This window comes from Petaurus breviceps, unplaced genomic scaffold (assembly GCF_028583685.1).
Source record: "Petaurus breviceps papuanus isolate PSGF00001 unplaced genomic scaffold, PetGlider_PUasm1.0 90925, whole genome shotgun sequence".
In the NCBI taxonomy this organism is placed as follows: Eukaryota; Metazoa; Chordata; class Mammalia; order Diprotodontia; family Petauridae; genus Petaurus; species Petaurus breviceps.
Window position 1 is genome coordinate 17907864 of NW_027187380.1, and position 16899 is coordinate 17924762.

The window sequence follows — 16899 nt, forward strand, 5'->3', positions numbered from 1 at the left end:
ACAGAACAGGTTGAATCCTTCTTTCACTTGACAGCTCTTCCAATACATGGAAATAATTATCACATCATCCCAGAATCTTCTTTTATCTGGGTGGCTCAGTGGGGCAAAGAACCTGTCCTGGAATCAGGAAGAGCTGAGCTCAAATCAGATCTCAAGACATTTACTATCTTTATGGGTAAGATATTCAGTTGCAATTTGTCTCAGTTTCCTCAACTGTGAACTAGGGATAATAATAGCACTTGTCTCCCAGGGTTGTTGTAAAGATCAAATGAGAAAATAATTAGAAAGTTCTTAGCACAGCTCCTGGCATATAGTAGGCATATTTTTGTATGTATGTATACATATGTATATATGATTCTTCCTTTCCCTTCTTTTATGCTGTACCTTAGATATCCCTCTCAGTTCTGTTATCACCTGGAAATTTGACAAGTCTACTATTTCTGCCTTAATCCAATTCATTATTAAAATTTGAATCCAATCAGTAAAAGAAATGAGCAAGTTAATTTTTCTTGGAAATTTTTGGACTATCTTCAAATATGCCTCAGATAAGTTTTTTTTTTTTTAGTTTTTCTTCTCCTTGCCAGAATTCCTGGATTATCAGAATTGTGTCTTAATTAGAATCCTTTTGGTAACCAAATGATGAAGTATAAACCTAATCTCTTCAAATCAACATGAATACAAATTACAAATCTCTCTCTCTCTGTCTCTCAACATATACAAATATATGTGTGTGTATTTCTATATGTATATATACATACTCCACTTTTTCATCTATTTTCTCTTGTTGCTGAGCTTATCATTCCCACCCTATCCATACACATTTTTTTTAAATAGGGTTAGGAAGTAGTCTTATTTCACTGATATAGAGAATTTCCTGATAAGGAAACTCTTTTTCTATTCCAAGGAACAAAATGCCTCTCCTAGGTTAAGTTCATCACTTCCGGTCTCATTGTTGTTCAGTCTTTTCAGTTCTATGGACTCTTTATGACCCCTTGTGGGACTTTCTTGGCAGAGACACTGGACTGGTTTGCCATTTCTTTCTCTAGCTCATTTTATAGATGGTAAACTGAGGTAAACAGGCTTAAGTGAGTATCCCAGGATCACACAGATACTAAGTGTCTGAAAACCTATTTCAGCTCAGGAAGATGAGTCTTCTTGACTCCCAGTTTGACACTATCCACTTCAGTTAACTCAAGCCTTTACTGACACTACTTTCCTCAGACTTTTCTTCCTTTTGTTGGAGAGGCTGGAAAACAGAGTACCAATGCCCTCCTTTATAGAAGGCAGAGACTTCTCACTCTGCTTTACATCTGCTACCCTCTCTGGTTTCAACTCCATAGAACAAAATGCTCCTGTGCTGGGTCGGTATAACATCTACCCTTACCCCCTTCCTGTCTTTTTTGTGTGTTGTTGTCTCCCCTTTAGGTTATAAATTACTTGAGGGAAGAGACTATCTTTCTTTTTATTAATTGTGTCCCCAATTCTTTGTACAGTACCTGGAACATTGTAAGCACTTAACACATGTTTGTTGGATTGGTTTACATCAGGGCAGGTTGGCTTAAAAATGAAGAAATAAAAAGTCTAATATTCGTAAAGTACAGTTTCTTGCTCAAAAAATCTTCACTGGGTCATTCTTCAATTGATAAATGATCAAAGGATATGAATAGGCAGTTTTCAGATGAAGAAATTGAATCTATAGTTATATGAAAAAAATATTCTAAATCAGTATTGATTAGAGAAATGCAAATTAAAACAACTCTGAGGAATCACATAACACCTGTCAGATTGGCTGACATGACAAAGCAAGAAAATTATAAATGTTGGAGAAGATGTGGGAAAATTGGAGCACTAAAGCATTGTTGGTGCAGTTGTGAACTGATCCAACCATTCTGTAGAACAATTTGCAACTATGCCCAAAAGGCAATAAAAACCGTGCATACCTTTTGACCCAGCAATACCACTTCTAGGTCTGTACCCTAAAGAGATCATAAAAATGGGAAAAGGATACACATATACAAAAACTATTTCTAGCAGTTCTTTTTGTGGTGGCCAAGAATTGGCAATTGAGATGATGCCCATCGATTTGGGAATGACTGAACAAGTTGTGGCATATGAATATAATGGAATACTATTGTCCCTTAAGGGATGATGAGCAGACAGGTTTTCTCAAAAATATTTCTGCAATATTTTTGTGCCTCTTTTGCAAAGTTGTTAATTTTCTTTTCACAGTAACAGTAGCATATGATAACCAATTTTGGTAGACTTAGCTCTTCTCAGCAATGCAATGATCTAAGACAGTTCCAAAAGAGTCATGATAGAAAATGCTATCCACATTCAGAGAAAGAACTATGGAGTCTGAATGCAGGTTGAAGTATACTATCTGTTCTTTTTTCTTCTTCTTTGTCATAGTTTTTCCTTTTGGTTCTAATTTTTCTTTACAACATGACTAATGTGGTATGTTTAATGTGAAATGTTTAATATGATTATACATGTATAACCTATATCAGATTGCACACCATCATGACAAGAGAAAAATGAGGGAAGGGGGAGAAAATTTAGAACTCAAAATCTTAAAGAAGAGAATGCTGGAAATTAAAAAAAAATTTTTTTAAAGCTTCACTGACTTCCAATTTCCTCTAGGATAAAATATAAAATCCTCCATTAATCATTTAAAACCTTGGAAAATCGGGAGCCTCAGCAGGAAGGTCTGTGTAGAGATGCAGCTGACAGCCGGACCCCACCCAGCCAAGACTGCTGGCTCTCCTGACCATGAGAAGAGGGCCTACTGAGGCTGAGGCCTGAGGCTTGTGGCTGATTGCAGCGGCACTAAAGAGATGGAAAGTTCAGATCGATTATCCAATCCCATCACCAGAATGCTGCCTCCATCTAGAGGTGACAGAGAAACTATTATTGGTTTTAGTCAAAGAAGAGCTCAACTTGTGGGTACCAGGAAGACTCTCATTGCATCATTTTCCACTTCAAAGTCAGGAAAGGCAAATGATGGCGGGCAGGGAAGGCCTTCACCTGTTATAGCAAGTCAGAGAAAGAAGGAACAGAAAAAAGATGTGTTGTGGTTGGATCCTCCTCCATTGGTCCCCGGGGATGAGTGTGCCCAGTGTCCTGAAACTGCAGCTGCCCCAGTCACTAAGGAACCTCAGGATCTCATCTGCCCCCCTCCATCTCCCAAAGAGGAGGTATCTGACTGTTGCAGAGAGGCAAGACCAGCTATGCTCAGTAGCCAAGACCAGAACCTACCTCTGCCCAAGTTAGACATTGTAGGCTCTACTGAGATGGGTTTTGCTTTCACACAGAATTCTGAAGGCCTTGGTGTGTTAGCCCATGGAAGAGAGGGTGGGAAAATACATTATAGACAAGGGAAAGAGACCAAGTGTCTAGTGGACAGGGCAGAATTGGAAAGGACAGTATTTTCCAAAGAAAAGGAACAGTTCCCTATCCTTCCCCAAGGCCACCAAGAAGACAAAGCAGGGAAGAGAGAAAACAGGGAGCCCCAGTGGGGAGGGGACACAGAATTAGTGGAACAAAGACCTCACCCCAGCCAGGCCTTTTCTTGGGATAGTGAGAGGTGTGACCCAGACTTGAGAAGCCAGTTGTTCACAGAAGATTCCCAGAGCCAGAGGGTCATTGCTCACCCTCCTCGAGCTGCTATCCAAGATATAGCCAACCTTCTAAGGAAGCCCCTGCATATGTCCCTTAGTTCTCAGGTTCAGTGCCAGGGCAGGTCTGTCTTGGGCACCTCTCAGTTAATTCCCAGCCGGATATGCTCTTTACCCAGGACTCTCAAGGTAACAGAGTTATCAAGCACTGCTTGTGAACTTCTGTTTTGGTGACAGGGCATTAGGCCCTTAAGTATCCAGATGACAGAAAAACTGGGTTGTGTAGTCAATTGGTGAGGGTGGGTGGTGGTCTCCATATGGGCCCTAATTCTGGATTTGAGGGAATGGAGGCAGTCAAGTGTTTACAGCTTCATCTTAATTTATGAGCATTTTCATTGTGAATGTAAATAAAACAGGCACTTTCACTTATTGAGGAAGTAGTTTTGGAATGATGGGGGACGGGATCCCAATAGGTTCAGCAGGAATTCTGATCTTATCTAAGACCAGAAAACCTGCAATATTGTCTGGAAAGAATTCAATGTCTCAGGCTTAATTGGAGTGAGAGTTGTAGAAGTTTATTGTAACGCTACCATGAGAAGCGGGTGAGAGTCCTTTAGGGGACCTGCAAGTGAGAGGGGTACATGCTTTTACCTTTAAAGGGTAGGGCTGCCATTGTCAGGGCTGACCAGATGGGAGGGGCCTCAGTGCATAGACAAAGGTCAGAGCTGACCAAGAGGAGAATGTGAATAGATAGTTTAGATAAGATTTGGGCCAGGTCAAAGGAAACAAAAGGCAAGGATAAAGGAGGGTGTGGGCCAGGCCCAGAAGAAATGAAGAGATTAAGTAAGAACAAAGGGGTCACAAGGTGTTGCCTAGGTGGAGTGTGGGATAGGGAGAAGGGGCAGATCTCAAGGGTAGGAAAGGACAAGTTGCAGTTACAACTTCACAGACTGGTTTTACAAGTTGGTTTGACCTAGACCCCAGGTACCCCATCAGGAAGAGACAGGTTGGCAGGTAACCTTTCTGTGAGAATTATTGATCTCTTAGCTCTTCTTGAAAGAGAATTACCATATTGCTCTGAACATAGCTGCATCTTCTCCTAAATCTAGTTAATATTAAAACTGAGTGTGGCCTATCATTGGTGTTATTTTTCAGTATATGCTTTTATGCCATTTTCTTTCAAAGAGATCTGTGGAGTGACCATGGTAATTATTCAAAGCAAAACACTTTCGTGTACAGACTTCTCTTAATCTGCAGAGAAACCGCAAGGTTGAACTTGAACCTTTCAAGTGCTTTGTGTCCAACTTCTGGCTTGGTCACAAATTGGGTTCACATCTGGCTGCAATTCCATCAGTATATCCCTCATCCATAAACCCAGAGCCTTGATCTCTAGAACTTTGTGTTTGTTTTAATCTCTGGTGAAAAGTGGCTCAGGGCTTTGAGGATCAGTTGGAACTCAGGTGCAAAGTGTGGTCTGTGATTCTCCCTTATTTGTTTTTAGTAAACTACTTTGTGGGATTGGAGTCATAATAAGCTAAAGTGAACCAAACAATTCAAGCACTTTGAAATGCTGGGGGGACAATGGCAGCCCCAGGGAGAATGCTTGAATATATAGGAGGTGCTGGGCTTCCAAAAGGCACACTTACCCAACAGCTTTGTGAGGCAAATTAGGGCATATGTCCAGAGGGAGATAAAGTGATTTGTCCAATAGTCACACTGTGTGCACCTAGGGCCAGACTATCATAATCCAAATCTCTTAGCCCCACTATTTAGTAATGCCAGATTTGTGGAGTGGGTATTTGGTTCAGGCCCCAAGTACAAAGTCTCCCTTACAATAGTATATTTCAGACTTGTGTGTCATAAAATTATAATCTCTTATCTGTTCCAACTCCGTGCTGGTTTGTAAATGTGTAGCTTGCACAAAGACAACAAAACTTTGTACAAAGATTAGAAGAAAAAGCAAATTATTTTGGAAAGTTTGTTTTTTAAAATGTACAGTTATGGTTTTAAGGTTTGGTTTGCTATTCAATTCCATATTGTTTGTTGAATTTGTAATAAAAATTTTGAAAATAAATAAACAAATAAAACCTTGGACAATCTGACCCCAGTCTTATTTTTCCCAGAAAAAAACTGGTCTACTTACAAACAGCCAATTACTCAAACCAGAAACAAATCAATCAATTGATCAACAAACATTTATTAAGGGTCTATTATGTGCCAGGCTCTATGCTAAGCACTGAGGATTAGAGCAAAAAGCTAAATATTCCTATGCTCCAAGAGCCTACATTCTAGCTAGAGAGAGATAATATGTAAATATACAAAGAAAAATGATAAATATAAGTATTATCAATGAATGATTTAGTGAGTATAAAAAAGTCATTTATTAAACACTTACTATGTACCAAGTGCTGCACTAAGCACTAGTTATTCAAATATCCCCTTCCGTACCTATTCCCCTGTTGGATAAGATGGATTTCTATACACAAAAGGGTATATTCCTTCCAGTGTATCCCTGTTTCTCACCCCTATAAATTTCTTTCTTTTTTTTTTTTTTGAGATTATCCCAACATAATCAACTTGCACCTGTGCCCTCTGTCCACGTAGCCTCCTTCTAACTGCCCTAATAATGATAATGTTCTTGGGAGTTACATGTATCATTTTCCGAAAAAGGAATGTAAACATTTTCATGTTATTGAGTCCTTTATGATTACTCTTTCATGTTTACCTTTTCATGTTCCTCTTGAGTCTTAGTTTCGATGTCATATTTTCTGTTCAGCTCTGGTCTTTTCATTAGGAATGCTTGGAAGTCCTTTATTTCATTAGATATCCAGTTTCCCCCAGAAGTATTTGCCTTCTGAAATATCATATTCCCAGCTTTCTGATTCTTTAGAGTGGAAGCTACTAAATTTTGTGTGATCCTGGTTTTGGTTCCATGATATCTGAAGTGTTTCTTTCTGGATGCTTACAATATTTTCTCCTTGATTTCGGAGTTTGGGAATTTGGCTACAAGATTTCTGTGAGTTTTCATTTTGTGATCTCTTCTAGGAAGTGATTGGTGGAGTATTTTAATTTCTACTTTACCCTATGGATCTATCAAGGCAGTTTTCCTTGATAATCTTTCCAAATATGATGTCTTTTTATAATCATGGCTTTCAGGTAGTTCTATAATTCTTAAATTATCTCTCCTTGTTATATTTTCAAAGTAAGTTGTTTTTCCAACAAGTTATTTCACATTTTCTTGTTTATTTTTTTCATTCTTTTTACTTTCTTTTATTGTTTCTTGCACTTTTTTGGCATCATTAGCTCACACTTACCGAATTCTAATTTTTAAACAATTATTTTCTTCAATGAGCTTTTGTACTTTTTTCCACTTGACCAATTATGCTTTTAAAGAAATTCTTGGGGCAGCTAAGTGGCATAGTGACTAGACCAACAGCTTTGGAGTCAGGAGGACCTGAATTCAAATCTGACCTCAGACACTTAATACTTACTAGCTGTGTGACCTTGGGCAAGTCACTTAACCCCAATTACCCTGCCCTCCCCCCTCCAAAAAGAAAAAAAAATTCTTTTCTTCCTTGACTTTTTTTGTACTTAAAAAAAAAACATTATGGCAATTCTCCTTTTTTATGTTGTTATTTTCTGCAGCATTTTTGTGCCTCTTTTATAAAGTTGTTAATTCTCTTTTCAAAATTTTGTTGCATCTCTCTCATTTATTTTTCTATTTTTTTCTTTACCACTCTTATCTCTTTCTTTAACTCTTCCAGAAATTCTTGTGAGTTGGTTCCAATTAGCATTTTTGTTAATGCTTTGCCTGTAGCTTTTTTTATATTGTTATCTTCTTCCAAGTTGATGTTGTACTATTCCCTGCCACCTTAGTAACATTTTATGACCAAATTCTTTTTGTTGTTGTTATTTCTGCTTGCATAGTTCCACAGTCTATTTCTTTGACTTTGAACTTTATATTTAAAGTTGAATTCTGCTTATTTGGAGTTGGAAAGCACTCTGCCAAATGTCAGACTTTTTTGGTTGCTTTTTTCAGAGATAGTTCTGTGGAGTCTCCAAGTATTCATTGCTTCCAAGGTGGTGTTATCCTTAGAGAGATATGGTCACCATACTCCTGTTCTGTACTCTGGTCTTTACACAGGAAGGGCCCCTGATCCCTTGCAGTCATAAATACTAATATTCTTCTTGGCCCTGGGACTATGACCAGTATCTCTGCTCCATTGTGTTCAATCACAAGTACTCTTCTTTGCCCTGGAACTGTTATGCAGAACTGGTTTTGAGGAATACATTTGCCAATAAGTGTCAGCTGCACCCAGTGACAGGAAAGGGTTCCCTCTTATCTCTTTTTGACCAGTTGTCCAATCCCGGTATCCTTTTTGGACTGAGAACTTCCAAAGCTGCTATAGTAGCTGCTTCTGTCACCTCCAAGTACCACCACTGGTACTTCTACCATGCTCCAGAATTGCACCCATCCTGGTGTTATAAATCTCCCCTGTCAACCTCCTGAGTTCTCTTAGGCTCTATAATTTTCTCTCTCTGACCTTTCATTATTTATGTGGATCTCAATTGTATTTGAGGTGTTATTTTATAGTTGTTTTGAGAGCTGGGGGAGTTCACCAGGGTTCTGACCTATACTCTGAAATCTTGTCTCCATTGCCTATCAAAATGAGAAATTTTAAAGAGGGGAAGAATGGAAAAAAAGGTTCAAAAGAGAGTTTTGGGTTAGAACCAGAAATAGCAGGCATGATATGAATGAGGATCCAGCAAAACAGACTTTTTAAGGAGTCGTCAGATAGATAGGAAGAGAATGATGTTATGAAAATCCATAAAGGAAAGAGTATTTAGGAGTTGAGCATGACCAATAGTGTCAGATTTTGTAATTGAATGATCATTGATTCTTTTGGAAAGAGCAGTTTCAATTGAGTGATGAAGTTGGAAGACATTATAGATGGCTAAAATAATGGTAGGAAGAAGAAGTGGAAGCATTAAGTATGAAAGACTTTCTCAAAGATTTTGGCTGAGAAAGGCCCATGGGTAGATATAAGGTGATGGTAGGGATGATAGGATATAGTGAAGCTTTTTTAAGTATGGGGGAGATTTGAATGGGTTTGTAGAAAGTAGAGAAGAAATCAAATTGAGGATTAGGGAGAGAAGAGGTAAAATTGTTGGGATGATATGATGGAATAGAGAGGAAGAGATCAGTTATATATATAGAGAGGGTGGTGTTGATGAGGATAAGTGTTACCTCTTTGTCAGAAGATTGATATAGTTGAAGAAATACTAGAAGGTAGACTTAAGAGGTTGTAAAATGTTGAAAAGGTAAAACTGGGAGCCTGTGTTGTCATATGACAGGATGATGGAAGTGCTTTGGGAAGCTTGAGGGCAGAAGAGTATATCTGGAAAAACCTCTGTGGTGGGTAGGTTAGAGAATTCATTAGAGAAGAGTAAAAGTATTTACCTTGATGCAATAAGAGCCCAGTGGAGAGTAGAAAATATAAACCTGTAGTGGACTCAGTCAGCATAGTCAACTCTAGCTTGGGCCAGTACCACATGAGTAGGATCACATGAAGTTGATATGGGAATAATCCATGGTTGGGGTTTGGCATGACAGAGCACAGGGACAAAGTTTTTGAGAGTAAAGCATATTATAGAGTTGAAATGACTGAAGTTTTAAGATTAGGAATGAAGGAGAGTATAGCTAGAGCAGAGGAAATGGCCCTAAAATAACTGGAAATTGGAGGAAATAGAGGTTAGAGTTAAAATGAAAAAATAAGTTTAGAAAGATTAAGGCTTAGGGAAGGATCAAAGAATAGAAGACTAGAAAATCATTGAAGTTCATTGTTCATGATCGTATATATGAAGCACTTATATGAGATGGTAAAATCAAGGTTTTGATCATCCCTGTGTGTAAATTAGATGAAAGATAGATAAAGGAAATTGAGCAGATTAAGAAACTCAGAATTTTGAATGTTTGAAGAAATATCAGACATAGAGAAAGAAAATTATATCTCAATAAATCTAATAGTGTCAAAATGTTGAATAAAATACTCAGAATCTGCAATGTAAAAACAAATTTCAGTATGACCAGGTTGCATTTATGCCAAGGAAGATAGATAGGTTTAACACTATGGAAATTATAAATATTATGGAATGTATCAATAATGAACTGGACCCAAAATTGAACAGGAGGAAGAGTGTAAGCTGGATTGATTTTTGGAAATTGTTCAATGCTTTTAATGAACCTACATTTCTCCCTGAAGCAAACCATTGAGTAGTTCTTCATGATGGTGAGTCAGAGATTATCAGTCCCCAAAGAATACAAATTGAATTAAAGGTCAACAAAATGGCAGTTGAAAGCCCTATGGTGTAAGAAGGTTGCAACATATCACAATATCACAATCACAAAGTAAAAGTGGAATAAAGGATTTCCTCAGAGAGATGTCTGTACAGGAAAAGGTGGGCAAACATTAAGAATAACATGGACAGTCCATATGATCCATTTGGATCCATACAAAATCAAAAGATACAGAGGAAGAGCTCCAACATGTTGGGTAATCAACTTTTAGGACATTTATAGGGGGAATTTGCCAGGATGAGAGAACATAGATAGTCCTGTATTATTGTGAGTGAAATTATTATTTTTCTTTTGTATCAATAACTAATTATTGAATTAGGATCAAGGTTTTCTCCCTTTTCTATTTCCTCATCCAGAAAGCAACCAGTGTGGGAAATATCTCTCAAATACTTACCCAGCCAGAAGGGCTGAAATCAAGACAGTGAAAGAAATTCTAAGTTGAAATATTGCAAATATGGAACCATAGTCACTCTCCTCTCCATTCTCCTTAAAGTAATTAACTAAAGCCTCTCCCACTGCTTCCCAATCAGGTCCTCTGATCTGAGAGCCACTAGGGAACCATGGGGCCTGATAGACTATTTAAAAAAATTTTTTTCAAAATCTGTTTCTTAACTGAAACCCATTTCTTACACACTACAAGTTGTAATATTCTCAGATCTTTTCCTTCATCTTTTAAGCCCTTCACTAAGCTTTCTCCCATACTTCGTCTCTGTGAGCTCTGAGCTTGAAAAATTGAGTGTGCTGATGTGAATGCCCTTCTAGAGCTTTCCCCTTACCTTGAAAGAAATCCATTGTCCTTCAGATTTCATGTGAGCCTGCTTCCTGCTGGAAAATCCTGGGGGTCCTTTGCTAGAGACTCAATTAGCAGTCCTGATGCCCCATGTTGGGCACTACTTTCTGCGGCCAGCGCAGTTGGTGGGCTAGCGAGCAGTAAGAATAACAAGACAGGGGTGTAATCAATAGTCTGTTTATTATAGGACTATTTCATACAGATACAAAGATGCAAGGAGCTCACAGAGTTTTTATGCCCCCCCAGAGAATGTAGACACCCCAAAAGAATGCAGACAACGTAGAAAGATCCTCCCTCAAGGGAATGCAGACAATGTAGAAGGACCCTCCTTTAATCTTGTTTACTATTTACCTTAATAGGTATTATTTAGGTTAAATTTTATTGTTATATATTATTATTATATTATATATAAATATATTATTATATTATTTAGCTTAAGGTTAGTTATTTATTAGGGTATTATTCTAGGACCATATCCTGATGCATAAACACAAAAAGATTACATGCCCTCTTGCTTTTCTGCCCTGTAACCTTGCAGGCAGGAGAAAATATCTCAAGGGACCCCAAAACATCCTCCATAATACATCCTCCTGTTTGTCTGCCCTGTAACCTTTCAGGTAATAATATAGGGGAGGGGAACATTTCATTAGTGAAGCCAGGGGACTTCTGAAAGTTCTCTACAGGCGTCTTCCTTCGTCACTGTGTTTGCTCAGCCAGGTCTGGGAAAATGTTAATTTTCCCTTTTATTAGACAGGTGATATGGAAATTGATAAGTCTCTTTGACCAAGATTTGGGTGATCCACATCACAAACCCCAAGACAGGTGTCTCATTGTAATATAGACCACTCCTCATTGCTATATCCATTCTCACATTAATTGTTAAACAACCAGAACCGATTGCCATGCTTAGGAACACTTAGTCTTCCCAGAGCATATAAACTGAGAGCCCACTACCATGAAATGTCTTTGGCATTTGAGGGGGCCACTGACCTCTTTTAATTAATAAACATGCTAACATTATTAATAAAATGATTAAATTACCCAGAAATTATGTCTTTTGAACTTTTTAATCAGCACAATTGGAAGCAGTATCCAGATCAATGAGAACAACAGTCCAAGAAAATGTTGAAGTTTCAGAACATATCACTTAAGATGCCAAAAAATATGTCCTTTGATGAGTTACTTAACATTCCACAGCTAGTAAGTCATAGAATATTAGAATTAGGAAGCAATTTAGAGTTAAAAGAAAAAGCCAGAGCAATTGAGGATCTCATTTAGGAAGCTCTACAGTGTCTGTGGACTTGAAGCAGTCACTATAATATCATCTGGAAACTGAAGCTTCAGGAGGACCCTACTATCCATAGAGAAACCCTCTTCTATTTGGACTGTGTATTGGCTATCTGTCAGGGTGGGAAAATACTTTGATGGCATGTCTTATATTATGACTCACTTGATAATAATAGGTGAAGCTTAATAGGTACCAAATTAAAAAAAGAATTTTTTTCTTTATCTCTAGAGCAAGAGTGTGAGGTATTATGTGTAAAATAAACTACCTCCCCCCACCAAATAATAAGACAGAAGGCACAAAAATGAAAACTCATGACTTGCTCAATAAAGTTAGTTCTGCTATTTTATCTTTCAAAACATATTTTCTGTTTTCTTGACATTCACTGAAGACACCAAATTGGCAACAGTTTTGGAAAGATGTAGTCTCACTCTTAAGGAAAAAAAATGCTTTTAAAAAATATTAAACAAAAACTAAGTGTAACAGTGTCTTTCCTGTTCCTTTTAGGAACCCTTGAAATCATACTTTATCTATTCATAATTCTAACCTTGAAAGTACTCCTGCAGGCAGAAGAAGTCTGCAAAGATCACTAAAGATCTTGCCATTTGTAGCTATGACCTTCCTGGAGAACATTGGAGAGTGATCACAGATTGTTGCATTGGAAGGCAGAGGATGGTTTTATTTCTCTTTTTTTGTCCTTTTTGGAGGGCAATTGGGGTTAAGTGACTTGCCCAAGGTCACATGGCTAGTTTTGGGGTTAAATGTGTGAGGCCAAATTTGAACTCAGGTCCTCCTTACTCCAGGGCCAGTGCTCTATTCACTGCGCCACTTAGCCACCCTGGTTTTATTTCTTTTTTACACCATACGGGGAGGTTTTATAGTGTTATAAAAGAGAAGGGGGAACAGAGAAAGACTAAGATGAAGCTTACAGGTTGAGCAACAGAAATGACAGTAGGAGCATCTGCCATCCAGAGACTTAACTGAGTTGCAATAGTAGTGAAGGAAGTAGCATCTTCTACTGATAGCCTAGCAGCAGGAGAAGATAACGACCTAACCTAACTGCAAGGATAATATAAACACTTGCTGACTCTGCTGATACAAACAATTGTGACATTTTACTCCTCCTCCTCCTCCTCCTCTTTCTCAGACTCTGCCTCTATCTCTTTGTGTCTCTCTCTGTCTCTATAGCTCTCTGTCTTTAATTCTCTCTGAGTAGCACATCCATTTTTTTTTTGTTCTTTAAAGTTGTATTTATATTTTCTGTTTTCGTTAGTCACAAAATTGGCTTTCTGATGGATAAATATAAAGTTATTTTCATTGTTTTGGGATTGTATATCTTTCTTAATAGAATGTAGATGGGGAGAAGTCAGTGATCATTTTAATACATAGTATGTAACAGGTTGGAGATCTTCATCTGTGGCCTCATGACTACAGATATCTATGATTTAACTGTTTTAAACTTTTGTGATTTTCATTAATAATCTCTATTTTTAAACTTTCCAACTTCGTAGAGAACAAAATCCATGTGGATTCTGGCAAATTTACCTCTATACTAAAACTGAGCTTCTTGTCTACAATGAGTTGACTTACTTGACTTCAGGTTAGGCAAATTCTACTGCCTCCCCTCCATCCTCCAACATGCAAAAAGGGAAGGGAGAAGAATGTAAGGAAAGGTTCATGGCTAAAAGCAAGGTCCTTTCCATAGTCTGCCCAATGTGATGGGATATCCGAGGGCTACAAATAATTAGGTTCTTTTACTCTTAGAAGGAGGGGGCAAATATCTTTCTCAGAAAAGTTCTAATGCAGAGTGACACCTACTGGTTACATAACTGGGATCTTTATTCTTGACATGATTCAGTCAATTATGTCACTGTATAGAAAAGATATCCTGTTGAATAATGGAAAAATCTGTTTGTATCAGTCCCATCCTTTTGTCAAATATGGATTCAGTATATACAGAAATTATTCTTATGAAGATTTTGTATTAGTGGGAAAGAAGGCATATGACCCAGTTCATATTGTTATTTCCATTTATCATTTTTGTTAATGTTTGATAAAGTTTGATTTATTTTCAGGTATAGGACAGCTATTTATTAGGGCCTGTGATTTTTCCCTCAAGTATCTCATGAAAATCATTTCTGTCAGATACCTTGCAAATTGATCCACCAATATCTCCAAAATTATCTCCTTCAACCTTGATTGCTGTATATATTTTTATCTAGTACAATGACTCTTCATATCTTTTTCTTTTCCATTACTTCTATTTCACAATGCAAATGACTGTCCAAACTTGACTTCTCTCTGTATTTCACATATGATATTCTATTTCTTATCTCCACATCTTTGCATTGGTTAGCCCACTCCAATATTCAATAATGACGGCAGTATACTCCCTAACATTTGCCTCAGAGAATACATTTTTTCCTTCAAAACTCTTCAGGCACAACCATCTGCATGAAGTTTTTCTGATCTCTTCAATTATTTATTCTTTCTCTCCAATTTACCTTCTATTTATGTTGTCTCCTCAAAGAGAATATAACCTCTTTGTGTCACCATTCCTTACCACCAGAATGGCTGAGTAGTAGATACTTAATAAATATTGATTGATTGATATAGCACATAGGAGTCTGTGTTGTTGTTGTTGTTTGATAAGCACGTTTTTATTTGCACCACTGATCTTTTAAATCTTTGACATTTTCACATTGGTAAGGTTCACTTAATCATTAGTCATTAAAAGGTCTATCCCAGCAATATCTTCGCCATTATTTGTAACAAACATTTTTAAGAGGGAAAAAAAGTGTTCATTATAAAGTGCAGAGGGCTTTCAACAATTTCTTTGGAAATATATCTTGATAATAGCAAACATTCACCATAAAAGAAAACAGAGAGGGGATTAATTTACCATGGCATAGGAAGTCCTGCCAGTTCCTAAATGCCCTAAATAGTTTCTCTGTGATTCTTACATTGTTTAGGCCTCAAGGAAAACCAAAGCCTCACCTCCAGGTTTGGTAGCAAATAGACAGCGCTTCTCTACAACTAACATTCCCTTACTGCTTTGGTAATAAGTTTCTTGCACATTTGCTAGAAGGTCAGGCAGCTTGTCAGTAGGTACCAATGATACAGTGCAGCCTCCCCATCCTGCTCCAGTCAGACGTGACCCTTGAGCCCCAAACTGCCGACAGACATCCACCAGCTGATCCAGTTTGAGACAGCTGCACTCATACAAGTTCTTACAGCTCACATGACTCTGGTTCATTAGATCTCCCAGCAGCTGGATAGCATTGGCAGGTGCTTCCTCACATATCTTCTTAAACTGCAACACTCTGGCTGCCTCACCGAACACATGCTTTGCACGCTGGTACAACTTGAAGAAAAGTTCATCTTGAGTGTTCTTGCAAAGGATTTTGGTCTTGAGCTCCTCCAGGCTACTTTCTAGGTAATTGCAGACTTCCACTGCCTCTACGATTCCAAATGAAAGACTTCTTCCACTAGCAGCAGCATTTCCTCCAGACTTAATCCTAGTTGGATCTGCATCTCCTCCAAGCACAGGGCTTTGTTCCATTCCAAGCCTTTGTACTTAGCCAGGAACTTTGCAGCCAGTTGACCCTCCATTACACGAGTATTGAAATGAGAAGTTGCTGCCTTACTCATTGCAACACAACTGTTAGCAATCACAAAACTTGCTTCACTTGGAAGCTGGACATCAGTTGACCTCAGAGGATTGAACTCTATTACCTTGGCCTTTCCTTCCTCTCCAAGAAAAGATATAGACTGATCCATGCCTCCTTCAACTGTCATTGAAGAAAAAAGTTAATTTTAGAAATCTTGACCTATTTATTCTATTTCTCATTTCACCTTGCTCTTCCTGGTCTATCTGTAAAAACCTTCAAAATGATTTGCCTTAGTTGGATCTCTTGCCATATTTTCTGAAAATGTGTTTATCCTCTTAGTGCTTCGCATTGCTTTTTGAGGTGATACTACTCACAATATTCTACTGCGCTCTTCTGCAAGAGTTGACAAATGAACTTATATTCTGAATTGACGTTGCCCTTGGCTATTATATCTCTTTTCTTGTCAAACTGATCAAACATTATTGAACTTGTTTTACATCTCTTTTGATCTTCCCATTGTAGTAAGTTATGTATTCTGCTTAATTTTCCTTTGGACATGGTAACAATCTGTATTAATGTCAATTTAAAAAATCTGTTTCTGATTTTTTAGCACAAACAACTTGTTGAAATAGTTAGTTTGAAGTTACCTTTATTATGTGACATATTTCCTTTTTTTTTTCTGATTCCTATAATTTGTGAATGACTTTGATCTATGTTCTGCTGAATTCATTACCCAACTTTGCATAGGTAGCTGATTTGGAAATGACTGCCATATTGATAACTGATTATTTTCCATACATTAGAATACAACCAATTTTACTTGTGGGAGGGCACTTTATCACTCACAATGTCCATTCGGTTCTTTCAAATTCTCTCATAAACAAAAAAAGTCATGGTGTATTGCATACTCCAAAAGCCTCAGTGCAGTTTCAAGCTATTAAAGCTGAAAATTATTAATATTTTAAAGCTTAATCCTGAATTAAAACTTTTGAGACATAGGAGTGAAGTTCCTATATGATTACAAACTTTCTCAAGGTCCTAATCTGATACCTCAACATAATGTAGAGCTAACCCATAGTTCTTTATGGCCATGATAGTGGAGTGAATAGTGTCTTCTTATTTTTCAAATTAAATTATTTTAATTTTCAACATTCACTTCCATGAGTTTTCAATTTTCTTCCCCCTCCTTCCCCATTCCCTCCCCAAGATGACTTGCAATCTTACATGGGCTCTACACTTAC

At 37.7% G+C, this 16899-nt stretch overlaps 2 pseudogenes; one reads left to right on the top strand and one right to left on the bottom strand.

Annotated features, from left to right (window-relative positions):
• The first annotated feature begins 2769 nt into the window (after positions 1-2769).
• On the top strand, positions 2770-3832 carry LOC138152785 (aurora kinase A- and ninein-interacting protein-like; annotated as a pseudogene).
• An 11183-nt stretch (positions 3833-15015) lies between these two features.
• The window catches only part of LOC138152786 (N-acetylgalactosamine kinase pseudogene), a 45161-nt pseudogene continuing 43277 nt past the window's right edge, over positions 15016-16899 (bottom strand).